This window comes from Mesocricetus auratus, unplaced genomic scaffold, assembly GCF_017639785.1.
Source record: "Mesocricetus auratus isolate SY011 unplaced genomic scaffold, BCM_Maur_2.0 Super-Scaffold_100015, whole genome shotgun sequence".
NCBI lineage: Eukaryota > Metazoa > Chordata > Mammalia > Rodentia > Cricetidae > Mesocricetus > Mesocricetus auratus.
Genome location: NW_024429198.1, coordinates 33,191,794 through 33,205,377, shown reverse-complemented (window position 1 = coordinate 33,205,377; position 13,584 = coordinate 33,191,794). Strand labels below are relative to the sequence as shown.

General features: G+C 48.4%; 1 protein-coding gene across 6 annotated transcripts in view; it reads left to right on the top strand.

Moving 5' to 3' along the window:
- The first annotated feature begins 11,800 nt into the window (after window positions 1–11,800).
- Kcng2 (potassium voltage-gated channel modifier subfamily G member 2) overlaps window positions 11,801–13,584 on the top strand; it is a 73,456-nt gene continuing 71,672 nt past the window's right edge. For 2 of the 6 annotated variants that reach the window (XM_040757778.1, XM_040757771.1), the window contains exon 1: window positions 12,413–12,487. The gene's annotated coding sequence lies outside the window, so the exon portion shown is untranslated. Of the gene's footprint in view, window positions 11,909–12,379; window positions 12,488–12,747; window positions 12,867–13,584 lie in introns of those variants that run through there. The other 4 variants (XM_040757775.1, XM_040757776.1, XM_040757777.1 and 1 more) reach the window with 4 other exon arrangements.

The following is a 13,584-nucleotide window of genomic DNA, read 5'->3' as shown; positions in this document are numbered from 1 at the left end:
ATCAATGTCATGACTGGGGAACCCATAAAGACAGCTCGTGGGAGCTCATGGACTCTGGACTCAGGGAGCCTGCATGGGACCAACCTAGGCCCTCTGCATGTGCGTGGCAGTTGGTCTGGCTGTGAAGCTCCTAGCAGTGAGATCAGGATCTGTCCCTGGCATGCTTAGCTGGCTTTGGGAACCTGTTCCCAAAGCTGGGTTGCCTTGACCAGCCTTGATGCAGGGGAAGGAGCTTGGTCTTGCTTCAGCGTGATGAGCCATGCTTTGTCCATGTCCATGGGAGGCCTGTCCCTTTCTGAATGGAGATGGAGGCGGAGTGGATCGGGAGATGGGGAGCTGGGAGGCAGAGTGGAGAGTGGAAGGAGAGGAGGGAGGGAAAACTGTGACCAGGATGTAAAATAAATGAAAAAAATTTCATTAAAAAAAGTCACACAGAAATTCTACAGGGCAATATTGTGTTTCTTTCAGCCTGATCCCACAGCTGATTCACCCCAAATAAACACACAGGTGCTACATTAATTTATAAACTGTTGGCTGATGGCTAGGGCTTCTTATTGGCTAGCTGTCTCTTAATTATTAACCTATAACTACTAATCTATGTATTTCTACAAGGTCTTATCTTACCAGAGAATGCCCATCTTCCCAGTCTCTACATGGCGTCTCTCTGAGGACCCTCTCTGCCTTCCTTTCCCCAGATTTCTCCTGATCTGTTAGCCCTGCCTATCTTCTTGCTGGTTATTGGCCAATCAATGTTTTATTAATCAACCAAAAAGAGAAACATATATACAGATGGACATCACCCATCACAATATGATGAAGGCAACTCCTCGGCTGAGTGCCCTTTCCTGGTGACTCTAGTTTGTATTCAGTTGACAATAAAACTAAGCAGTATTTGCTATTTATCCTAATAGCAATCATGCACAATTTTACATTCAAATACACCTGGAATTAACATTCGTTCAGATGCAAAATAAAAGGACTTTCCAGGCCAGTGGGCAATAGAAACCTAACTAAGACAATGAGTGAACACTTGGGGTTAATATGGAGAAACATCCTGGTCAGACAATAAATATGATGAGAGAATAAGGGGGCAGATACATGGGAATGACAAAGAGGAAGAGGGAGCTGCGAACCCTGCTCCCAATGGATTCAGGGTGGTGTTCGTGGCACCTCTTTGTAGTCACCAGGCTTTGAGACCTCTTTCCCTCGAGCGTTGCTTAGTGTGACAGCTAGTCGACTTCCACCATGCTCCCCGTCATGATGATAATGGACCGAACCTCTGAAACTGTAAGCGAACCCCAATTAAATGTTTTCTTTATAAGAGCTGCTGTGGTCATGGTGTCTCTTCACAGCAATAAAAACTGTAACTAAGACAGGAGGTTTCCCTTCTTGCCCTTTGAGAGATAAGGACACTCTGTCCCACTAGTGGCCAGCCAGCCTGGATTGCAGCTATAAGTGGAGGGACTCCAGGTTTCCTTTCCAAGGATGGCATGATAAAAACTTTAGTTACTAATTTGGATATTTTCCCCCTCAAATATGAGTCAGTCACAATATAGATTGCTTTCAGACCACAATCTGTGTAAACACACACACACACACACACACACACACACACACACACACACACACACGCTGAGACATATCTTCTTTTTGCTTCCGAGGGATGTAACTAACTAGAAGGCTCTACAGGCTTCAGGAGGAGCCCGAGCTGGCTGTGTGGGTTGGTGGGAGGGAACCCCAGAGACATTTTATAAAAACATAAATCTACATAAGCACTTCTGTCATGGCCATAGTTGACTGCTGTGTGACAGGCAGGCTGTGTGCCACACACCAAGTTCCATCTGAGCTCCCCTAAGCCAGAGAAGTTTAGGGTTGGGACGAGTTCTGAAGCCAGTGACATTTATTTATGAAACAGCTGGTTCACAGGGGCCTCAAATATTAATACTTTCCTGTCAGTTTATCTCTTCTTCACGGCTTCAAAATGGATGGGCCCCAAAGCTAGATATCCAGCTCTGAGCTGGGCTGGAAATCAGCCCAGGTCAGTCCTGAGCAGAGGCAGAAACAGCCCTCAACTGGCCCCCTGCTGAGAGGAAGGAAGTCTGGAGAAAGGAGTTCAAACTCAGATTTGACTTTGTCAGTGAGTTAGTTGTCACTTTGCAAACTGGGACACAGGCACGGAGAAGCTGACATTACTCAGCACTTCTAGATAGGAGGTAAGTGGTAGCCAGGGAAATTTTGAGAAAGACTCAGATTGATGGGGAAGGGTTACTGAAAAGGCAGGAAAGCTGGCGAGTGGAAAACCTCTGGGGCGGTGGAAATATTGAGGGCAGCAGGGATGGGGAGAGATAACTGGGGGAGGCGTGCCGTGCTCCTGAGCAGAGCGGAAGAGCAACATCCCGTGTGTCTAAGAATTTGCCTCTGGGCCCACCCTGCACTTCACTCAGAGTGAGGGCATCCTAGGGGGACCTCCCTGTTGGGCTGTTGGTCCCCTCCTTCAGACCACCTGGCTTCAAGACAGCAGGCAGCCCACCCTGGCAGAGAGCGACAAAGACCCAACCCAGAGTGTAGCAAAAGGGAAACCATCCTGATGAAAAGTCCCTCAGTGTCACTTGTCACTTGCCTCGGTATATTTCTTGCCTCCAACTACAGCAGTTCCTCAAAGGCAGAAAGCCTGTGTGAAGTTAAGGGAAGATACTTTTTTGTTTGTTTGTTTTTCGAGACAGGGTTTCTCTGTGTAGCCCTGGCTATCCTGGAACTCACTCTGTAGACCAGGCTGGCGTCAGACTCAGAGATCTGCCTGACTCTGCCTCCCAGGTGCTGGTATATTAAAGGTGTGTGCCACAACCACCCAGCTGCTCAGGGAAGTTCTTGAGCAAATGTAGTCATTTTGCAATAAGGGAAATCTACTGCCAGTATCCATGTGTCATACAAGCAGGTGTTTCTGTTATGATGCTGACATGTCAGTTACAAACATGAAATATAGGATATCAGAGGTAAATTTTGGCCTGATACCCTGAGTCACAGCAGTTAAGCTTCTGTAAAGTGTTTTTGGGGGACAGGCAGACAGAGAAACACACCTCACGCCACACCCCTGCTCACTCCTGCTTGAAGGCAGAAAGGTTTTCCCTGAGACATGTTGGTTGAAACACTATTTCAGTGCAGACAGACATTCCTACAGGAAGTGTGCACGAATCCTCCCTCCGTGGTATCCAGCCTTGGATCTGACAGACCCAGGGCTGGATTGCACCCTGGACCCGAAATGCAAGAGAGAGAGGGCGTCTCGGGGCGGGGGTGGTAATCCACAGCCAAATAGGCGATTACACTGCTGGCAGATTCATCCTAAGAAAAATTGCGAACGGAATTGGAACTGTTTAGCTGAGAGCAGGGAGAAGGCAGGCTGCAGTCATTACCCCGCAGCTCTTCACGGCTCTATTTTTGGCTCCTGCAATCCCTGTATCGAAGGTTGGGGAATTTGAGGACTATTAAGGCAGTCACTGGTTAACACGGCTCCGGTCAGTCCACAGGCCTGGGAAAGGGACCTCTTGCCTTTGCCTGCCTCCTGGCCCTTCCTCCTGTGTTCACCACCAGAATCACATTGTCCTTCATCGTAATGAATAGCCAGCCTGAAACAACTGACACAAAGGAGACCTTTGTCTTTTTCTTTCTCTAAATTATATTTGAGATGATTCTAAACTTTGCTCACCAGTCAAATGAGAGCAGGGCAAAGTAGCGGCTTACATTAAGTTGAAGTGACATCCAATCCTCTCCAGCTCTAGTATACAGTATTTTTCTTTTGACTCCAACAGACAATTCAGGGAAGGGACATTTCACAGTGTAGAGTTCCCTCAGAGGATATCAGGGCTGCACCTCAAGACCCTGCAATGCAAACACCCCTGACAATGGCCACGCCCCAAGCTCCTCCAGTGGAAACTGGGAGCCAGGTATGGTCATCACTGGATAATCAGCATCTCTGTGCTGACCACACTCACTGGTCCCAGGACAGCCTCAGGCTGCATCAGACCCTACTCCCCCAGAGACCTGAAACACACACCTTTGCTGAGCTAGTCCCTAATTCCCCACCGTCTTCAGTGTCCTCCACAGAACTTTTGCCCCAGTCAGAGCCTCCCTAAGAGTTCTGCCAGACCCTTTGCGTGGGTAGAGTTATTCCAACGAAACCCAGAGTCCTAGGGGGCTCATCCCTGTGTGGGAGCAATGGAGAGCAGAGCTGAGAGTCACCCCAGCATGCTAGCGATGGAGCCTAGGTCTCTGCACACGTCACGTGAATTTGGAAGTGCTTGTCAATTTCAACCAACAGTCCCAGCCGGTACATGCCTCTAACAAATGTTGTTAGTGAAAGGCAAGATGTTCCAATGAAATACAAAACCACAGTGGAAACCTCAAGGGGCAGAGGAGACAGTTTTCAGAAAGCCTGGCATTAGTTTAATGCGTTTGGAGCTATTTGCAAACCTCCCTCTCTTTCCTTTTCCTCTTTTTAATAGTGTGAGGAAGTCTAATACATCAGGAGGCTTTTTTCTGTTTTCTTGTTTGTTTATTTTATAGTCACTCAATTGTTCCATGGTTAAGAATAGTACTTTAAGCAGGGCGTTGGTGGTGCACGTCTTTAATCCCAGCACTCGGGAGGCAGAGGCAGGCGGATTTCTGTGAGTTCGAGACCAGAGAAACAATACAGAGAAACCCTGTCTCAAAAAACAAAAACAAAACAGCAACAACAAAACAAAACAACAAAAAAGAATTGTACTTTAAATTCTTAATGTTTTACAAAGTTATAAGATAATCTGTTAGTAAAATATTACTGAGGCGTCCATGCATTGGAGTATACTAGACCTATCAGAAGATCAAACCACAGGATAAACCACAAAAGGCAACTCTGGGGAGAGGGGGGGTCTCAGCAGTGGCTACAGCAATGGGGCGAACAGAAGATGGTGGGATTCCCTTCATTGCTGCACACTTCTCATTTTGTACGGCTACAGAAGTTTTAAAAATTCTTTGTAGAAAACATGGGAAACACAGAAAAATAAAAAAGGAACAGAATCATTCAGACCATTATCCCAGAGGCTCACTGCATCCATGCCCTGTGTTCTAACTCACACTGAGTGCCTCACTGCAGGCCAGGTGCTTCTAAATGCTTTAAAAGTCCCTCAGGTGCACAGCACCCATGCAGGACAGTTGCACAAAGCTCAGAGTTACAGACAAGGAGAGCGAAGGTTCCAGATGGACCAGACATCCCCAGAGGTGGTAAAGGGAGCAAGCAGGTGAGGTATTCCATCAACCTGCTGGCTGCTGTGCCTGTTCCACACCTACCTGGGGTGTACTCCACCACACAGTAGACATCAGGCCGTGCAGTTCTACACATGCCTTTTGCCAGTCATGAGTTATGCCAGCTTTATAAAGCATTCTTTGGATTTTGCTGTCAGTGTTTGGTTTTGGGGTCTTTTTGTGACAAGGTGTCATGTGGCCCAGCCTGCCCTTGAACTAGTTATGTAGCTTAGGATACCTTAAACTCTTGATCTCGGTTTCCACATCGGAGCACTGAACTCACAGGTACACACTGCTATGTCCAGCTTCTGGGAATACTTTCAGTGGCTGCACATTTCTGTGTATCATGTGGCTGTCACCTCATCTACCAGCTCAATCTACTGCTGTGGTTCCCATAGCTCTGACCGCTCAGTACTGTGATGCAGCGTCTATAGACATTCCTAGACGTAAGCATCGAGGACTTTACAGGCTAGATGAGGAAGGTAGGGTTTTTTTTAGCTTAGAAGTGCTGACATCATTCTTGTAAGAAGCAGCAGGCTAGGAGTGGGAGGGGCAAGCCTGAGGTAGCCCCTCCTCACCCATGCAACCTTGTAGTCAGAGTTGCCCCTAATACCCAGCTGTCTATACCTCTCTTGTTCCCACTCCAGTCTTCCCCAGGTCCCTCCTGATCCCCAGCCTTACTGAAGGAAGAACCAACCTTCGTTACACTTCTGCAGGTTCATTAACCTCCACAGGAAGGTGGCCGTCTCTCTCCCAGGCAGAAAACTCCTGCTGGTATCTACTCACTCACAGAGAATGGTGTTGTACTAATTGGGTTGCCGGGGTGAGAAGGCCAGGCTCCCACACTCCAGCTCTTTTCAGATGCTGGGTCTATCCTCTGCGACTGGGCCTGGGAGGGAAGAATTTAAGGTTCATTTTAAAGGAGGAGCAGAACCCATGGGCACTGAAGTCTTCGACTCTCTCAGTCAGGCTTGCTTCTTAAACATCCCCCAAGTTTGACTTTTCATCTGGCTGAATACCTAGGATGCTTCTTCTTCCACAGTTTTTGAGTCTCTACCCTCTTGAGAGCAGTAGCTGCTTGAAGCTTCTGTGCCCAGCACGTCTGGCCTGGGATGGAGGGGCATGCCTCTTGGTGAGACAGATAACTAGGCAAATGTACTAGACTGAATACAGATAATGATCTACCCCCAAACGGAGAATGGGGTTCCATTAAGCACAAGGCAGGAGACAAGTCTCTTTAGAACGTCTCCATTCCCGTGGAACGTGAGGAAAGAGGGCTGGCATCCCCTAGAACCTTGTCCATGCACCAGTCAGTGCTAAGCAATGCAAATACATCACCATGTGGCTCCGTATAGCTTGAGACTGTTTCTAAGCATCAGAAAAACAGTGTCACAGTGGTGGTGGTGAAGGGCCTGTGATTAACAGGATGCTGCAGAGTAAACTTTGGGTTCTTGCTGGACATTATTCTGAATGTAAAAGACCCTATTGTGAGGCTGGAAAGTGGCTCAACAGTTAAGAGCCTTTGTCGCTCTTGCAAAGAATCGGGGTCAGTTCTCAACACCTACCAGGTGGCTCACTGTTGTAAGTTTTCTGGCCTGGCAGGTCCCACCGCCCTTGAGTCCCAAATAAACACAGAAAGACTTATATTAATTATGAACTGTTGGCCAGTGACTAGGGCTTCTTATTGACTAGCTCTGTCTTAACTATTAACCAATTTCTATTAATCTATGTATTTCCACGTGGTCTTGGCTTACCAGAGAATGCCTTTCGTGTCCTCTCTTCCAGATTCTACATGACGACTCCATCTGCCTGTGTTTCCCAGAATTCTCCTCCTCTGCTAGTTTTGCCTATCTTCCTGCCTCATTGGCCAAAGTGTTTTATTTATCAACATATATACAGAAGAACAACTCCCATGACTCCAGTTCCATGGGATCTGGCCATGTCTTTTGACCTCTGTGGGTACCAGGCACACATGTGGTACAACATCCGTGTTAGCAGGCACACACTAATAGACATAAAATTTAAAAATCTTTTTTTAAAGCTGTGTTGTGAATGTTATGTGACTCCTCTCCTAGACCTTGATCATGAATGTTCATAAGCATATCACCACACAGCAATGCTGGCCGGCTTCAGCCTCACACATTGCTGCATGTTGCAGGGAGACAGAAACCCTGTTGCAGACAAAGCAGGCTACTCTTTCCTTGTCCCCTTCCTTGTCAAATAGTGAGAAACTGGCTGCTTCCCCCCAGAAAAGAAGTCGTAGAGAAGAACTCTCTTCAGGGAGTTGTTGCCTGGAGAACTCACATGCAAATCCAGGGATAGCATTTTAGATTACACAGATAGATTTCAGAAGCGCATCCCTTTCCCAAGTGAGGCCGCCTGCTTTCTACATGCAGGCTCATGTCCAGAGGACAGAGTGAGCTCTGCCTTGCGAAGTCTATGTTCAGAGACAGGAAGATAAAATGAAGTGATGAGCTCTGCATTTTGGCTGCTATGCTTTGGAGCCCAGACAAGCTGGGGACACAGAATGATGGTCGGGAATCTAGGATATAGGATTCAAAGTAATGAACAAAGATGGGACATTGAGAAAGCTCAAAGAGAGTACAAATTCCCTAGGATGAAGAATGTTTGATCTATCAAAAGCTGGATGGTAGGGAAAACAAGAAAGAGGCGTGACTGACAGGCGAGAGCCCCGGTGGGGGGACAGATCTGGGGGCCTTTGGGGCAATTGTGTAATGGGGTGGAGATGTGGGACGCTGCAAGCAGGCGACAGGGAGAAAAAACAGAGACTAGAACAGCAAATGATTCCACACAGCTTTGGGGGGCTCGGGGAATGAAGGGCCGTGGGGGATGTAGGGTGCTCAGGAAGAGGCAGGCTGGCTGTGGGGATGCTGAGGCCCACAGAAGGCTCTCTGCTCAACAGTCAAGAGGGCTCAGGCTTTGGAAGCAGAGCCGTGTCTTCTAGAAGAAGAAGCACACTCACAAAAGAACACAAGTCCCCAGAGTAGACAGATGTCCAAGAACAGGTGGCGTACACAACCCAAGGGAACTTCAGGCTCCTTCAGGTCCCCTGAGCACTGAGACGTCAGATGAACAGACAGGAGCAGAGATACCAAGTGTGGGAAAAGTGTCCAGGTTTTCTTATGAATGACAGGCATGTAAAACTGGCTGAAGAGATGTCTACAAACATGGTAAAAAGCCACAGAACTGTCCACCATGAAGTGCACGGTGTCTAATTGTGTCTCACTGAAGCTGTTCATGGTAATGGAATGGAATCTGTCATCTTCCATTGAAAATTATAGTTTAATGTCTAGGAGAAAACCACCAGTTTAGAGAATGCCAGAAATGAAAGTAACTTGATACCTGCTCAAGTTAGATAAAAATGGAGTCCCAAGTCTGAACAATCCTGAGCAGATTGAGCCAGGCAGGCCTCTGAAGCGACCCAGCACACTTGGTTTGCAAACATCAGGAACACTTGGCTGTGCCTTGTAAATGCCTGTGTTAAAGAGAAACAGAACCTAAGCTCAGGCAGTCATGTTACATAACAAGCGCTTTCCAGCGGAGACACTGTCTATGCAGCCCCACCATCATGACCAATCAGACTCCTGTTGTTTGCCACACTGTATTGGTCCTATGACATCCTCACTTGGTCCCCAAGTCACTTCCGGGTTGCAGCTCCTCAGTATGCTAATCTTTATGGGCTCAGTTTATTGTACCTCTGTTTACTTAATAACACACAATTTACAACAGTATCCACTCACCTCCTTACTGACACAAACAGTAAATATCTGTTAACTTACAAGCTGTGCTGAGGACCAATGATGCGAAAACAAAACATGCCCCTACCCTGCCGGTCAGTGTTTGCTAAGACAGAGAGGTAAATGTGCTCAGAATTTCCAGTTTCTTCAAAGAAGTCAATTTTCATCTTCAGATCAAGGCATCATTTATTTCTGGGATTTTTTTTTACTAACACTACGCCAGCTGGGATTAGGTAATACGTTAACAAAGCCAAGAAAGGGACCCAAATACGTCTATGAAGGTAAAGTTCTTTGAGAGTGGAAAGTTGGAGAGAATGCCATGTCAATTAATAAGGCATGCTACAAGTCACAGAGACTGTAATTCTGTTTAAGTAACTCCTAACTTTTATATGGGACAATGGAAACACTGGGAACATTTGTTACCTGTTCGGTGGTGAAATGTCAGCATAGTTATAATGTTATTTTTGTATATAAATGAACCTAAAGTATTTTACATAAAAATGACCAAAGTGTTTGGTGTCAAAATTGGCACCAAAATAATAACAGTGGTAAAGTTTAGATAATGGAGCTACAGGAAACTTGCTATTTTCCCTTTGTGTTTTTCACTAGCTGATTCTTTTTTTCTATAATAATTATATACTGTAGACAGAAACCATTCTAAAACATTCCTCCTTCCTAAAACAGTGGCTACCCCAAAGTGTAAATGCCTCACACGCATGTGAACTTCATGCCATTTAGAAAAAATAAAACAGTTTAAACCCATGTTGGCAGGATCACTACTACATCCCACCAACTTCCCAGGGAGAAGCTCATGTTGGCACCAGCAGCCAACAGAAAGTCCCATGTTCTCTCAATTTGAGTCACCTTCTGCTGATACTGCCTAACTAAGATACAAAACACTCAGTTCAGAGACGAAGCAGTGAGGATTGGGAAGGTGGCACCCAGTGGGGATTATGGGGCCTGGGGACTGACTGAAAGAAGAACAAGCATCCCGCCTATCATGGAGGTTGGTTGTATAGCCCCTCGGAATATCCCTATGCCTGAAGACACCACGGGTCCTAGGGCAGGAAGCTGGACTGGGGACCTCACCACGCCTACTGGATCCTGCATTAGAAGATCTCTCAACCCCAGCAAAGGTCAGTGTGTCAACCTTCCTGAAACATTTTTACAATATTTGTAGCACTTTATTTCAGTGGTTTGAAAGCTTTAAGAGTCTCAGAGTGTTTACAGTGGGCCTGGCATTCCCATTACTTCATTCAATTACTAAAGGAAACAAACAACAGAGTTCTTTTCCTGGTTCTCAGTCTACAGACAAGGACACCCAGACAGAGGTAAGGAATGCATAGGCTCCTATGCAACTGGAGGTAGATGAGCTCACCTGTACTCATCTACAAAATACAAATTGAGGTAGTAGAGACTAGTGAGGTCATGTTGGTTAGTGTCATCCTGCTTTAGGATGTATGTAATATTGGTAGTAGACTTGTCAGTTTAAATGTCCCATCAATTAAATTTCAATTTCAGGCCGGGTGGTGGTGGCGCATGCCTTTAATCCCAGCACTCGGGAGGCAGAGGCAGGCGGATCTCTGTGAGTTCGAGGCCAGGCTGGAACAACAGCCTCGAAAACAATACAGAGAAACCCTGTCTCGTAAAACCAAATAAAAAATAAAAAATAAAAATTCAATTTCAAAAGATAGTAAATCAATGCTGGCATCGTTCTAAAATCATATGGGAAATACTGGATGAATAAAGCAGCCAAGTGAGGACCAGCACCAAGGCTGATATGACACGTGGGTCCACAACTGTTTGTTCTTGTCAGAATCAGCCTACCCTGGGGTGGAGTACTGTGTTGCAGTATGGGTGTGTGCTTTTGAAAACCAGAACCATACTGAGGACAAGCCACCCTAACCAGTCAGCTTTATAGATGTCAAAGTGGATAAGGAGACAGAGTAAGGCTAAGATTCTAAAGCATCCGACAGGCTCACTAAAAAGGGAAATAAAAATGAATGAGATGAAATTTAATAGGAACAAATTGTAATCTACATTTCAAAGCATCAAAAAAAAAAAAACCCTGAAGATTGTAATGGAGGTACAGAGTCTGCAGAAGAGAGAGACAGGTTAGTTCCAGTGCATGGTCACCATGACCGGAGACCTGGCACAGGTGAGCATCTGAAAGGGTGAAGCTGGACCTAGCCTTTTCCTCCCAGGAAGAACAGGACAGGGTCAGGGAATAAGAGGCACAGAAATCACCTGTAACCGGTGAAAACACATCTAGCTGGGTACTGGTTGCGAGTGTCCCGAGAGTTGTCCTGCATATCAATCTGCTTATCATTGCATCAAAGGCATTCCCAAGGTGCTGTCCTGTCTGTGTCACCACAAGTATCAGAAGGCTGGCCAGGAACACCTGTCCCCAGAGACAGATTGTGTTGACAAGTAGAACTGCCTCAGAGGGCACAGGCCCCCAAAGCAGTAATTTCCTGCGGAACATGGTGGCCTTCCAGGGATAGCAACGTCTGGGCTTCTGAGATCTAAATCCAATGAATGGTTTCCAGGGAGAAAACGCCTCTCTCCCAGGCCTGGTGCAGGACAGGAGCTAGGAAAGAACATTGTCATTCCCATGCAAACAATGACACAACGGCCACAAGAGGCATCCTGCCACCAGACCCATATAAGGTCCCTGTTATAGCTGGAAGCCACACCTCCTGCTTGACCTGTGCCTGCAGATCCCACAGTTGGAACTTGTTCATAGACTGAAAACTCACCCCATCCTTCCAATGTCTTCGGAGTTTGTTTGGAAGGGCTTTGGTTCCTCCTCTTGCGCATGGCTATGTAGGAGTCAGTCGGTGCACCTCAAATGGCATGGGGTGTGAGTTCAAGTGAGTGAGTCCCATATTCGGTATGGGAGACTGTGCAGGTGCGTGTAATAATGAGCGTGTGCGTGCCAGTATGTCTGATTGTGTGTGTGAGAGCACCCTGCTAGCTCCTGAGTGAGTGTGAACAAGTGCCTGTGCATACACCATGGAGTGTGTGCAGTGTACTTGTATGTGTGCCCTAGGTTGTGTATGGGTGGTGAATGTGAGTACTTAGTGAGCATGTAAGTCCATATGTGTAGACACGTGTGCCCTTCTGAGTGTGGTTGAATATTGAGAGTAGTGGGTGCAGAAGCGTGTGCCTGTGTCCTTCCACGCATAGTCCCCAGGTCCTGAACGCACAGTGCCCAAAGAAGCCTGCCAGCCTGGAGCTCCCCCAGCTATGACAGGGGTCCTCGCCCTGGGACCCGCTGGGCACGAGGGGGCGCCTCGTTACCGTAGCCGGGACGCGCTGGCCCGCGCGGCCCGGGGGCGGCTCACGGGGCGGTGCCGGACTCTGAGATGTGGGCTCTGGGGACGCTGCGCTCCGCCCCGAGGAGCCACGGCAGGGCACGCGGAGCAAGCGGCTAGAAGCCGGTGCCGGAGGTAAAGTTGAATTTCCAGTGTGTGACCGGAGTCTGCTCCGATCGTCTCTGGGACCGTTCGGGAACAGGGGCGTAGCTGAGAAAGGGGTCTGTGCGGCGGGTCCCGGGTCCGAGCGGAGTGTGGGCACCTGTCCGCAGGCGGTCACAGGAGGGCATGCAACCCGGTTAGGGTGGCTGGCCGCACTGAGGTAGCCATATCCCACGGAGGTGCGCTCGAGGGGTCGGGCCGGGCTGGGGCAAGCGCAGCGGGGTCGCCTGCGCTCCACACGCTGGAAGCCGGAGGATCGGGCTTGGTGCGCTTTCATGGAGGTTCGGGCGGCTGCCGGAGGCTCGGTCCTGCTGCCGCCCCGTCTGGCCGCGTCGGTTCTACCGGATCCTGGGTAAGGAGGAGAGAGGAGGGCAAAGGAGGTCTGCATCCAGGAAGGGGCCCAGGGTTCCCGGGAAGGGGCCCTGGCTCTCCTGGACCGTCCCGGGCTTGAAGACTGTGCGCACGGGCTTCACGGGGAGAGGTGACTGGGGGAATCCGCGGTGCTGGTTCCCTTTTCTGGTCCGAGGTAGTGAAGTGAACGCCCACCCACCCACCGCTTACACGCGCAGTCGCACGCATACGCGCTTTGCACAATCGGCTACCCTTCCTCTAGCTTACCAGGGCTCCGGCTTGAATCGGGTACGGGTCCCGGCTCCCGCACTCCGAATTCTGCAAAGTCTCTCTCCTTCTGGGCTGGCTCGGACAGCTACCTCTGGTCGGGACAGTGGCTCCTGGAGTGACTGTTGAGCGCTGAGGGGAACTGAGCCTGGGCAGGCTTGTGTGGAAGGGGACCTGGCTCCTATGCGATCTGAAAGATTGTTCAACCTCGGGATTTGGGGGGCACCCCACGAGTGTTTGCCATCCAGTGGTTTCGGAGTTTGCAAGTCCCTTGTTCTCAATCGAGTAAGCCCTGCCCCGTGAGGAAGCACTGAGGTCATGTGTGTCCTTGGGACCCTTTTAGTCACGTCCAAATTCTCCTGCTCTTGGACCCTGAAGTTTAAGAGCTCTGATGTAGGCTTGTCCTTGGCCCTTGGAGGTCCTAGAAATTCTCTCTCGTAGACTCTGTCCTC